We start from the raw sequence: 13,658 nt of genomic DNA on the forward strand, positions 1-13,658 counted from the left end.
CGTTAAATGTTAAACATGAATTCACTAACAGTTAACCAAGCAACCAGATAAGAATATTACTTTGAAGATACTTGAATATTATAATCAAATAGATAAGGAAAGAAGAAATATATCAGTACTGCCCATTGTCGGTTAAGAGCATGTTATTTAAACTTCTACTTATACCTCTACAGTTGAAAATCATCTCATTTCCTCATCTTAATAATACTCATATAAAAAGAAGTATCGTTTGTCCGTTCATTCGTTTCCTTTTTGTAGCAATTTTGAGAGGGATGATGGTGCGCACGATGTATCCTTGAGAAAAATGTGTCTCGTAGGTAATTATCTCCATTCGCCAATTGCTGCCATGAACTTCGTGGTATATATCGAAACCCCTATTATTCTGAGGGCCTGCCTGGCCGAGGCGGTAAAGGCGTGCTCGGTTCGCCCGGAAGCACGTGGGTTCGAATCCCCGTCAGGAAGTCGTAAAATTTAAAAAACGAGACTTCCACTTCCAAAGGTGCATATGGCCTTGAGGTTCAGTCAGCCTACACCAAAAAATGAGTACCAGGTTAATTCCTGGAAGCAAAGGCGGCCGGGCGTAAAACTAACCACTTTACCCCCATCACGTGCCGAGGTTAACAATGGTGGAAGCCTTTACCTTCCACTCCTCCAAGGGCCTTCATGGCCTATACGGAGGTGACTTTGCTTATTTTTATTCTTCAGAGTATCAGCGATGGCTCATCCGGCAACATGATGACGCGTGTTGCATATTTACCTGAGTTATCCTAGTAGCCTTACAATCCTAAAGAAATATAGACAAATATATTAATCAATTATTGTATCCGACCTTAAAACAGAGTCAAGTCCACATGAGCAACAAAGTTTGCACCCGCGATCCCGACGTCTACCAGGGTGGAGAAAAAGCATCCGGAGAAGAAGAATTTGGGTTCGTGGCGTGTGGAATGAGAATCTTTACTTGATTATATAATAATAATAATAATAATAATAATAATAATAATAATAATAATAATAATAATAATAGCAGAACTGGTCCGGCTCCGTCGCTAAATGGTTAGCATGCTGACCTTTAGTCCAACGGGTCTCGGGTTCGATTCTCATCCAGGTCGGGCATGTTAACCTTAGTTAATTCCTATGGTTCGGGGACTGGGTGTTTGTGCCATCTTCGGCATTATAATTCATTTTAGGAAGGGGCGCCATCCTCACAGATGTGTAGGTCACCTATACGGCGTCAACTCGAAAGACCTGCATTAGGCCTCTCTGGAGGCCACACGTCATTATTATTATTATTATTATTATTATTATTATTATTATTATTATTATTATTACTGATGCGGGGTTTCCGTGAAGCAGAGGGGAAGAAAAGGCAGGGCCAGGACGCTGGACAAATCCATACCAAGAACGTTTTAAATTTAGGATATATTTTCAAAGTTATATTTTCTTTTCTTTTCTTTGATTCTCTTTTCAGAACTAAAACTGCAACAACAACAATAACAAATCGTAACAAAACTTGAACAAGTAGGATACGAGGGTCGAGTCATAAGTCATGGCAACAATTTTTTTCTCGCGAACAGGAAACAACACGGAAATTCTAAGATATGCATGTACTTATGCATAGTGCCTGAAGACAAATTCTGACTTCAGGATAATCTCGTAGGAAATTGACATAACACAGGCCATTGATAAACATTGTGTTATTATGGTATAGACAGCAAATACACAAGACTACGTACAAAGGACAGGTCTCCACTGGTTACAGACCTTCGAAATAATCACCCAAGGTTTCCACTGTGCGTTGCCAGCGGTGGGGCAGGCGCTGAATACCATTCGCTGCATGTGTATCGCTAACGTGTGACACCTCTCTCCGAAATGCTGTTACGATGTCCTCTTTGTTAGCACACCTTATGTTTCCCACAGCTATGCATGGCATTGGGGTGCATTTCTGCCTCGAACAAATGTTATTTTAATATACGATCGTTGCTCCTGCTTGTTAACTTCCATTTTGTGACGCTCTCACTCACACACTGAACTTGAGGGCATGCTTAGACCCACACTGTTTTTTACATACACCATCTAGTGGCATCATACGCAAGTACATACCGTACGCTTCCAAATGCATATCTTAGATTTTCCGTGTTGTCTCCTGTTCGCGAGAAAAAAATTAGTTGCCATGACTTATGACTCGACCTACGTATTTATAATATCATAAATTTTTAACAAAGGGGGAGGAAGCTCCCACTGAACATCACACGGCTTTGTAAGTCTTCACCAGACCAACAGGTCTCCCACATTCTTTAGGAAGTGAAATGCAAGGGAGGGTTTAGCCTCTACTAACAAATTCATCGTTCAGAGGGTTAATCAAACCTTAAAATTTTGTTTAAATATAAATTAAGAAGCTGAGTTTCCGAAATAAGCTACAATAATAGGCGAAACAAACCCTCCGCTACAAATAATTACATGTCGTAAGGTCTCGCACCCAGAATTACAGTTCCAAATTTCAATGACTGATAGGGCCTAGAATATTCAGGTACCTCTAAATTACTCTTAAAGGCTCATAAACTCTTCTACCATGTCACATTCCCTGCCTTTACTAAATAGGGGAGCCACACGCAAAATACAGATCGAAGGTTCCAGAAAAAGAGGAGCCGAAGCTCATACTAGCAGCAAAGAAAAGGGAAAAAACAAAAGGTTAATCGAAAGGCCGAGAACAAAATGAAATGGAATGTTGAACACCTCAATCTCTCCCGTGACGTAACTTGCCATACAACCTAATGGGGCAGAAGGCCCGGTGACTCAGAGGATAAGCCATCCTACTTGGTGACTAAGGCCAGAAAGAAAGTTATTCAAGTCGGAAAAGCAGGAAAGAAATTTAGAGATTAGGATAGCTTAGTCACCAAAAAGCAAAAGTGAATAACGGGAACGAGGGTACACACTCGTACGTCCTTAAACCTACATAATACAAACTAAGAACCCCATAAAAATCTAAAGGCAATTGCAACACGCCCTGTTACATGCCAGAGGGGAGCGCTGTTATCTTCCAGTCGCCACACGCAGGAAAGTTCACATTTTAGGTCAAATGGCTGTCTACCTTATTGTTGCCCTAACCTTGTCCGTCGTCTCGTCACTTAACCTCACTTAACGTTGCACAGTTCCAAATACAGATAACTACAAAAGGGTCAAGATAACTACTGTACAGGGACAAACTGGGTGCTGATTGGTTGGTTTAGAAATAAACAGGCAGGAATGGCAACTCACAAGGGACCATCGATCAATGTTAAGAAAACTTTAATCAGATTTATACACCATCCTAAAGAGCACACTGAAATATGTAAAACCCTAGAATATTATGTCATATCGTGCACGTATATACGAGTCACAAGGCGGTAAAGATGTACTGGTGGGGGTCGTCAGTGTCCAACCGGATTGAAGTTATTTTGAACTGCTGACGCGATGTAAGAAGCGGGCAAGAGAGAGAGACAGAGTGAGGTGGTGAGGGGGGTAGAGAGGGAGACAGCACTGTGAGCGCTAGGGATGGGCTGCGAACGGAGTCGTGAAGAGTCGACACTGCTACCTCTGGAACCGACACTCTTGACTCCAGTGTCGACTCCACTGATGCAGTAACGCTATCTATCAACTATTGTCGGAACTGCTTGGAATTATAGTTCCACGTTCCTCCCTTGGAAACACGTGATACGATGAATACAAGATGATTATTAGCCAGCAAACATTAAATATTGTTTCGAGATTTTATCATCGTTAGTGTTAATGTTGTAGGTCTATTTTGGCGACGATGATGATAATGACGACGCTAATTGTAGTGGTAATAATAATCTGACAGTATACTTTTACACCATCGCCAATATTGACTTCACCGAGTTCAGTTACGCAGTATAGGGTGCAACGCGTGCGACTGACACCCGGCGGTACCGGGTTCGATTCTCGGCTGGGTTAGATTTTTTAATTATAAACGATTAATATCCCTGGCCTGGGGCATAAAACAGAAAAAAAAGAAGCGAGTGCTTAGAGTATGATTTTACAACAAATTTTTTACCAAACATTGTGCGTCATAATAGCCGCCTCCGCAGTCTAGGGAGGCCCCGGTATCGATTCCGGCCAGGTCAGTAATTTTTACCTGTACCTCAGGTTTCGTGATCACGTTGAGGTAGAGACCGGGTCTAGAAAGCCAAGAATAACGGTCGAGAGGATTCGTCGTGCTGAACACACGTCACCTCGTAATCTACTGGCCTTCGAGCTGGGCAGAGGTCACTTGGTAGGCCAAGGCCTACCAGGGCTGTCGCGAAAAGGGGCTTTTGTGTATACTACTACTGCTACTACTACTACAGTACTACTACTACTACTACTACTACTAATAATAATAATAATAATAATAATGATAATAATAATAATAATAATAATAATAATGCAACAAGACTTAACGTGGTCCTTGAATTATAATGATAACCTACAACCTGTTTTCCAGTCAGTGGCCGGGTCAGGAATGGAATGAATGAAGCCCCCATCCTGCGGCGAGGATAAGAATTGTACCGGTTGCCGAGGCCTGTCGCACTCCTCTGGGGCAATGATGAATGACTGACAGATAAAATGAAATGATGTTGGAGAGTGTTGCTAGAATGGAAGATGACAGGGAAAACCGGAGTACCGGGAGAAAAACAAATCTCACGTAGAGTGACCGGGATTTGAACCACTGAACCAAGCGGTGAGAGGCCAAGGCGCTGCCGCCTGAGCCACGGAGGCTTTTAATGGTGTAGTGTATGTTCGAATTATGTTAGAGGATTTACCCATATTAGATTTGTTTTCATCGTACATGTGCAATTCATAATTATTTACCATCGATGTCTGTTTATTAATTTCCTGATCACGACAAATAAAGACGTGAAATAAAAAGTCCGTGGTCTGCTTTGCCGATACCTTCTGACATGACACGTTTAATTTTATTTCAACTACACCATTACGCTCGTCGTCTTGGTTAACGATATCGTACTTCACTCTACAATACTCTTAAAACACCCAATGGGCAAATGAGCAGCAACATGCTGCTGCTGGAGAGTTTTCATTCCCCGCCCGAAGGCGGGGCGGGCCCCCTAGATCGTGTCGCGATCTCTCGGGCCGGGAGAGGGGAAAAGAAGTGGAAGGTGTGATAGAAGAGGAAGATGGGGATAGCGATGTAAATATTCATGAGGAAGTAACGGTGGGTCTTCTTAGCTGGGGAGATGGGAACGATAGGAATTGTGCTCGAGGAGTGAAGTTTAAATGAATGTAGCAGGGTGGAAATGGAATGTGAGGAGTTGCAGAATTGTTGTGATATTGTTAAGGGAAGTGATGAGGAGTCGGATGATATCTAGCGTTGGAGGTGGTGGAGGGAAGAAACTAGGTGGGGAAAGGCGTGGGCAAACGGGTGTACTAGGTTGGAAAGGAGGAATTGGCCGGGGGCGGCAATATGGTGGGTTGAAACGTTGGCGAATAGGTTGAGGTGGGGAGAGAGAGGGCTCAACTTTATGACGATGGCGATAGATGTAAGCTCCATTGGCAATAAGTCGTTGGACATCTTCGGCAGTTGGAAGGTGTATGCGGACCATATACGTCGGGCCGGAGGAGTTCTTGATCCGAAAGACGCGACGAACTGGGACGCCTTCGGCTTGAAGTTCCTGGAGAATCGTTCGAGCTGAGAGAGCAGGATCCACTCCGCGTATCACACAGCTGTACATGGTGTGACAGGTCGATGAGGACTGCGTGGATGGTGGTGCGGCGGAGGCTGCTGCGTCGGCGGCGTGCGTAGATGGTGGTGACGAAGGCAGTGCTGCAGCTGTAGACGGAGATGTCTCAGTGGGTTGGTTCAGGTGTTGAGGTCCTTCAGGGCTAGGGCAGACAGGGAGGAAAGAAGTCATGAGAGGAGAAGGATGGCATGTTATAACAGTTGTGACCGGGACAGAAGGATAGAGAGGGATGGAGGGCGTGCTGGTCGTTGCGATGGTAGTGGTGATGGTGGTGCTGGTGGTGGTGGCGCTGGGAGTTGTGTAGAAATGAGAGGAAGATGGTTGGGACGGAGTCCACTGTGGTGGTGTTTCGTTGGCAAAGTACGAAGGACAAGATGTCACTCGGTGGATCTGGCTGTCCAAGTAGATTCCGCTGGCGAGAAAATGTGAAACGGCGTCAGCTGAGTGGAGATGTAGCAGGACCCGACGTGTAGGGACGAAGTCTTGCAGTATCCTTGAGACGCTTCGGGCTGGGACGTGTGCCATTTGGAGTTTGGCAAGTAAGTCCTGGTCAGAGAGAGCGGGATCGATGTCATGGAGCACGCAGCTGGACATGGTGCTGGGGAGGCTGACTACCAACTAGGTGTCGGCCCAATATGCTGATTGAATCGGCGGGAAGCTAAGTTATAGATGGTGAGCCACCCGGCCGAGCAAAAATGATTTGAAGGTGCGACGGAGTTCGGTGCAATCCAAATCAGAGGAGAGAGTTCTCAGCAGCAACATGCATGATATTTCATGTTATTTTCCGCGCCACGACACGCAAGCGGCCCCGCAATGAGAGTCAAGTTCGCTTGGAGTCGCGAGGCTTCATGCGAAGCGAGCGTGCGGCCCCGCAATGCGCATCAATTTAACTTGGAGTCGAGAGGCTTCATGCGAACCGAGACCGGTGTTCGGAGTCGATGGAGTCGACGCTCTCGATTCCAGGCTTCAGTCGCGCCCATCCCTAGTGAGCGCAGTGAGGCATCGTGTACGGGTCTTTCCAAAGTAAGCTTTTACGTATGAAAATGAACCCTCTTAACGTAGTGAATGCGTTATATAATCACTTTAAAGAAAATAATTTCCAGTTCTCCGTTTTAAGCAAAGAAGATGAGACAATGTTTCAGTGTCTACAAATTTATATTAGAGTCTGATGCAGGAATAATATACACGCAGACTTTAGATATTAATGAACACGAACAAGTATCTGAAACAGTGTTTGTGCCCGATGAATACGAATATCCCTCAGAAGAATCTACTTCACCTTCACCAAAACAGGAATCAACATCAGAAGGTCCACAGAGCCCGGAAAACATAGAGTAGAATGGTCATCGGAATAAAAATGATAGTTTATAAACACATGGTTGAGTGCAAAGAAGCGGAAGCCAAAGCAAACATTTCCTCACTTATCATGGAACTGTACGAAAAACAGACATCCTCGATTGAAGCACGTGACGCAGTTGTACCGTTTTAAGGAAGATATTGCAAAAGCGGATTCTATTGGCAAGTCATTTTCTAGTTTAACAGTCAAAGATAAATATAAGCAGTTGTACAGGTTGGTGTTTACCAAATTTATGGAAGCTCGCGCAAACAACTTTTTTTTTTTTTTTTTTTTTTTTTTGCTACTTGCTTTACGTCGCACCGACACAGATAGGTCTTATGGCGACGGTGGGACAGGAAAGGCCTAGGAGTGGGAAGGAATCGGCCATTGCCATAATTAAGGTACAGCCCCAGCATTTGCCTGCTGTGGAAATGGGAAACCACGCAAAACCATATTCAGGGCTGCCGACAGTGGGGTTCGAACCCACTATCTCCCGGATGCAAGCTCACAGCTGTGCGACCTAACCGCATGGCCAACTCGCCCGGTGCAAACAACTTGATAGTGCACGATATTCAGCAAGTGCAACATGGGTATGGAATTTTAAGCAGCATTTTCACATAGAATTACGAAAAATTACGCAGTTTTTCACACGATAAAAAGGAGAAGAAAAAGATGATGATGATGATGAAACTACTAACAACATACTGCATTCCTGGAGAGAAGAGACAATGTTGCTTATAGAGCAGTATGGTGCTGACACTGTTTATAACGCAGATCAATCTGGCATCAATAAAGAATCGCATTCCGGGAGAACACTTGATCGCCGTTGTAAGAAGATAGTGTGTGGTGTTACACAATCACAAATCGCACAGACACATTCATTCACAATTATGCCAATTGCATCATGCATGGGACGTCTCCTTCCCTGTCTGTTTATCATACTGCAGGAATCAAAACCACCAAGTCAAGCTGTCCATCAGGGCATGTTTAAAGTTCCTAATTTTATTATGCAGTGGTTAAAATCTGGAAAAATGACAAATGACCCTTTCCGTGTATTTCTGGAGTTGACATTTTTACCCCACAGTGGTCCATCGAACTGCTTACTGTTGGATTCCTGAGCGCTTTACATGGATAATAATTTAATACATGAAGTACTTTCATTAAATAACTATGAACCTGAAAATTTAAAACTGCAAATCATTCCAGCAGATACAACTTCTGAATTGCAACCGTTAGACAGGCATTTTTTCCGAATGTTCAAAACAATGGACCGACATATCTGTGATTGCGCTGTATTAAATAATATCGATGTGTACTTGCAACAGCATAACAATATTATCAAACGCATGCCATTGATCTATAATCAAGAATGTTAACCGCGCTTCCGTTTGTCACATGGACATGGGTGGAAATCAGCAGGCCTAAGTAGCACGAATGAAACTTTTGAAAATAGCACAGACTATTGTATTAGAAAAGGAACTGGTACTTGCGAATTCCTTATGGAGGACAATAATAATATTGATCAGCTGTCTTTACTCAAATGCAGCTGGTGCAAGAACCTACTGTGTTTTGAACATGTTTTCTTAATTTCCATTATCATTCACAGGAGATTGAATATTTTGTAGGGGATTAAACACGACTGTCACATTATTGGTGAGTATGTAATTGTTTAATCAGTACATACTCACACATACAGTGTTTAAATGTTTACCTTGAATATTTTATCCTTCATGCGATTACAACACAACCGTAGGTTAGTAGCCTACTGTACGTAATTGTGTCTTTAAAAGATGCATAAATTTTTTCCAAGTTCTTTGATTACTGCGTTACAATTTAAAAGAAATGAATATGCAGTTTAACAGGCGTACAACGTTCACACGGTTCATTGCACATACAGTGCGGTCTCCCCCCTCTCTTTACATCGCGCCAGCAGTGCAAAATAATTTCACTCCGACTGGACACTGACGACCCCCACCCGCACATCTTTACTGCCCTGTAACTCGTATATACATGCACGATAGGGTATAATATTCGAGGGTTTTATATATTTCAGTGTGCTCTTTCGGATGGTGTGTAAATCGGTTTCAAGTTTTCTTAACATTGATTGAAAGTCCCTTGTCAGAAATAAATGACTCAAGTCATATGTGCCAAACCCAAAAAAGAAGCAATTCACCAATAAGTTAAACACAATCCACAACCCTAGGAGGCAATTAGAAACAACAGTAGTGACATATTTTGATGACCATGAAATTTAGGTAAACATCAGTCAGTTCAACCAGTCTCCATGGGACTTCACTATTGAAAGGCATTAGAAGGGTTGTCTACAACTAGGGAGAGGCTGTACTATTGTTACAATAAATTGTTATTACAAGTTTCGTTTCAAACACCTACGGGTTGCGATTACACAACTTCCATAATTTTCTCAGGTTCTCCCCTTTTTCGCGAGTACTCCATCATCCCTTGGCTTACTCGTGCTCGTTCTTCTGTCGAGAATATTCCGTTCTTTCCGTTCACTCGTCGGACAGATCCTTCAACTCCGCAATTTTGCTACTGAAGATTTTCTGTTTCGTACGTTTTCTGACCTGATTCCACACTTTTCTAGATCGCGATGGACTTCTTTCAAGCATGGGACTTGCATTTTCCTGTTCTCTTAGAAAGTGAGAATCCTGTCGGTGAGCTGATTAGTTTAGATATTAACAGACGGGAATGGCAACTTACGTATAGAAACAAATGACTCAAGCAAGTGTGTGCCAAACCCAAAAGAGAAGCAATTCTCAACCAAATTAAACACAATCCACGACCCTAGGTGGCAATCAGAAACCACAGTAGTGAGGGGAGGTTGGCAGGCGATGAGCGTATGCCATTCGACCACAGTGACGTTTTGGCTATGTCACGGGCCGTGAAGGTTGGGCGAAGTTCTCCCAGTCACTCTCGATCGCTGCTGCGATGCGCGAGTTTGAAAACCAATCTGTTTCTTCATTGTGGTTGTGTTATTTTCAAGTCTTTGGTATACAGTAGTTCTTGGTTTAGTCTCCTTCTTCTGCTTCTTTTGCGTTTGTCCCGCCTGGTGGCAGGGTCCTCTGTGTGAATTCGTTGTCTCCATTTAAGTCGGTCTCGGGTCATGTCTGGATGTAGTCTTACAGCTTTCAGGTCGTTGTGCACTCTATCGGTTCATCGCTGTCCTGGTCGTCCCTGGGGCCTCTTTCCAGCGACTTCCAGCGCATACCCTGACTTTGCCAACGTATTGTCTTCTGCACGCAACACATGCCCAAACCCGCGCAGACGGTTTTCCTGCATTTTCTTCTGGATCGGTGCAAGGCCAAAACGTTTCCTAATATCGTCGTTTGAAATATGATCCAGTCTAGTGATGCCAGCTGTCTACCTAAGCATCTTCATCTCCATGATGCTTAGCCGACGTTCTACCTCCTTTGTAGCTGGCTAACACTCGGTGCCGTAGAGAGCGACAGGACGGATAACAGTCCAGTAGATCTTAGATTTCAGATGGTCCTTCCCCCGACGGTCGCAGGTGACGCCCGTTGTCATTCGCCACTTCAGCCAGGCTGTGTGTATCCTTGCGTTGTCCTCATCAGTAAGTCGCCCATCGTCAGAGATTGTGGAGCCAAGATATTTACATTTCTCTGCTTCACCGTCAACGTGGATGGTTCCAACTTCTCGAGGATCTAATGTCATGTGTTCTGTCTTCTTTTTGTTGAGGCGCAGGCCGTATTGCGCTAGTCGGCTGTTCCACTCTTCTGTTTGGCGCTGGAGATCAAGCTTATTCTCAGCAGCCAACATGACATCAGCATAGAGTAGTGTCCATGGTATTGGCTTGTGCAGGTCTGATGTAACAGTGTCCATCACAAGAATGAACAGCAGTAGTGATAAGGCAGAGCCTTGATGGACTCCTACAGTAATGCGGAAATCATCCGACGCTCCTGCGGCAGCTTGAACTTAACTCCTTATTTCTACGTAGAGCATCTGTGCTCTGGAATGCTGTGTTCTCGTAGTACTAACCAGAATAGGTCATGTGGCACCCGATGAAAGGCCTTTTCAAGATCCAGAGAAGCGAGATGAAGCGGCTTATTCTTTTCACGGTCTTCTCAACTAACAGCCGTGCAGCATGGATTGCATCAGTTGTGCCACAGATTTTCACAAATCCAGCTTGGTTAGTTGTAAGTATGGCTATCTCGTGCATCATTTTCTCCAGAATACGTTCGAAGACCTTCATCGGCTGGCTCAGAAGTCTGATCGGGCGATAATTAGAACAGTCGGCAGGACTTCCCTTCTTCTTGAAGATTGGTGCGGTAATTCTCCGTCGACAATCTGATGGTATTTGACCTTCTTTGATGATCTGGTTGAAAAACTGTGTTAGCCATATTGCCGCATCCCACCGTTGAGAGAACAAGAACTCTGCTGGAAGACCATCTGAGCCGGTGACTTTACCTGGTTGCATCTCCTTCAGAACAACCTAGACTTCAGTGTCGCCAATTTCCTTCACTGGGCCTTCAATAGCGGAGGTGGCTGGGATTGATGTGCGGGGAAATTCTTCGGTTGAAAGTTTCTCAAAATAGATCCGCCAGCGTTCTCGCACTTTCTTCCAGTCGACCAGCAGGTCACCTGTTTCGTCATTGATGCCGTAAACACGTTGGATGTCCTCCGTGTTGCGGCCTCTGTTTGAGCAGCCGATAAATGTGCCGCTCGCCTTCGCGCGTGTCAAGTTTTGCATGCAGGTCTGCGTATCGGTTTGCATTTGTTACGGCAATGACCTTCTTCGCTTCACTTCGGACTGCCTTGTAGGCATTCTAACGAGATTGTGCTTTTTCTGAAAGAATCCCATGGTATAGCTGTTTCTTCTTCCGCACTGCATGTTTAACATCGTTATTCCAAAGCCAAGTGTATTTGTCAGCCCTTCGTCGTCCTGAGTTAGTTGTCCCAAGAATAGAGCGTTCGGCTTCATGAATGGCGTCTTTCAGTTTAGTCCAGCTCTCTTCAACTGTGGTGATTGGTGGCACTGTAATTTTTGCGACAGTGTCGGCCTCATCCTCCTTGAAGCACCACCATTTCATTCTTATAGGCCCATTTCTGGGTAAGTATTCGGCTCTTGGTGACTTTATCCATAGCATCGCGACGGTTTCGTAAGGTACAACTTTTGTATAAAACATCATTGAAATTCCGTCGTCTCACAAGGATGTAGTCAATCTGAGTTGCATTGGAGCCACTGTATTACGTGATTAGATGAGTATCACGCTTTATGAACCAGGTCTTCGTGATGATCAGATCATGAGTTTCTGAATAATCGAGAATTCGTTGGCCATCGTCGTTCTTCTCTCCATATCCATGTCCGCCCTGGACAGTGTGGTCTTCTTTCCTCTGTCCGACGTGTCCATTCAGATCATCGGCAACGATAAGGTAGTCTTCTGGTAGCACTTCAGCAGTCTTCTCATCAAGCAGTTCCCAGAAGGCATCTTTGGTTTCCGCGTCTAGGCCGGTTTGTGGAGCGTAGGCACTGAAAAAATGGGTCTTCCTTCTATCCGCAACATATACGAGTTTCATCAAACGATCATCGTGACGTTGCACCTCAGAGACAGAACCACCAAATTTTACTGATATAGCATTGCCAACACCATTAGTTCCTCGGAATCCGTTGTATACGAGTTTGTATCCACACCCAATGTTGCATGACTTTTCTCCACTCCATCTAGTTTCCTGCACCGCACAGATGTCTAATATGCCTTCTTTCAAGTGCTGTGGCCAATTCGCTGCTTCGACCAGACATAGTCCCGACGTTTAGCGATGCTATACAGAATGTGGGAGCCCACTTGTTTATCCGTAGCTGCCCATGCGACGGTAATCCTTGCATACTTTTCGCACTAGCTGTGCCCTGCCAACGCCCGTCGCATTCAGAGGAGGACGCCCTAGCCGTGGTTCCGATTCCATGAGACAACATTTCTATAAAGATGTGACGGTATGATTTTACGGCCGGCTTGTCACGGAGCCTGTCGTCAAGCATTTTAGAGCTGCTGCTAGCACGTAGTTAGGCCGCTTCTGACCTGCAGAACAGACGCCTTCTGCAGCCGCTCCTCAGGAGAACAAACGCTACGTTCTTCTCTGTATTAACTCCCAGAAAGATAGAGTGCCTCATCTGCCAACTGCACCGTACCGATGGTCTCCATCTCCGCCGAAGTTGCCATTATGGACCTTGACACACTTCCATGACTGATGAAAGTTATTTCTAGAGTGGCCTGAAAACCAAGAAAATACAACCAGGATTGTGAGTCCTGGAGGCAGCTCTTCCGCTCTCTCCGCCGTTGGCAATCTGAAACTCCCCCTCCGCCTTTGAGACCGTTGACCAGGTTTCACCTAGTAACCCTAGGCAGGGGCCCTTACAGGGTACTACCATCCGGAGCCGGACGGACCCAGGCTTTTTAACGAGAGGTTACTCCTTCCTCAACACAGCCGAGATGAGGCCTCGGACTTTCGACCGGCAATGGTGGAGTTTCTTGGTTTTGTCTTAAGCAGAAAATAAATTCATCTGTTGGTTTCCTGGGTCCAAGAATCTTTCTAAGGAACTTCTTTCCATGTCTTGC

The 13,658-nt window shown here is 44.7% G+C and overlaps 1 protein-coding gene across 1 annotated transcript in view; it reads left to right on the plus strand.

Moving 5' to 3' along the window:
• The window catches only part of LOC136858593 (monocarboxylate transporter 9), a 97,919-nt gene that overhangs the window by 21,598 nt on the left and 62,663 nt on the right, over nucleotides 1-13,658 (plus strand). The gene's annotated exons all lie outside the window — the stretch shown is intronic.

This window comes from Anabrus simplex, chromosome 1, assembly GCF_040414725.1.
Source record: "Anabrus simplex isolate iqAnaSimp1 chromosome 1, ASM4041472v1, whole genome shotgun sequence".
NCBI classification, from domain to species: domain Eukaryota; kingdom Metazoa; phylum Arthropoda; class Insecta; order Orthoptera; family Tettigoniidae; genus Anabrus; species Anabrus simplex.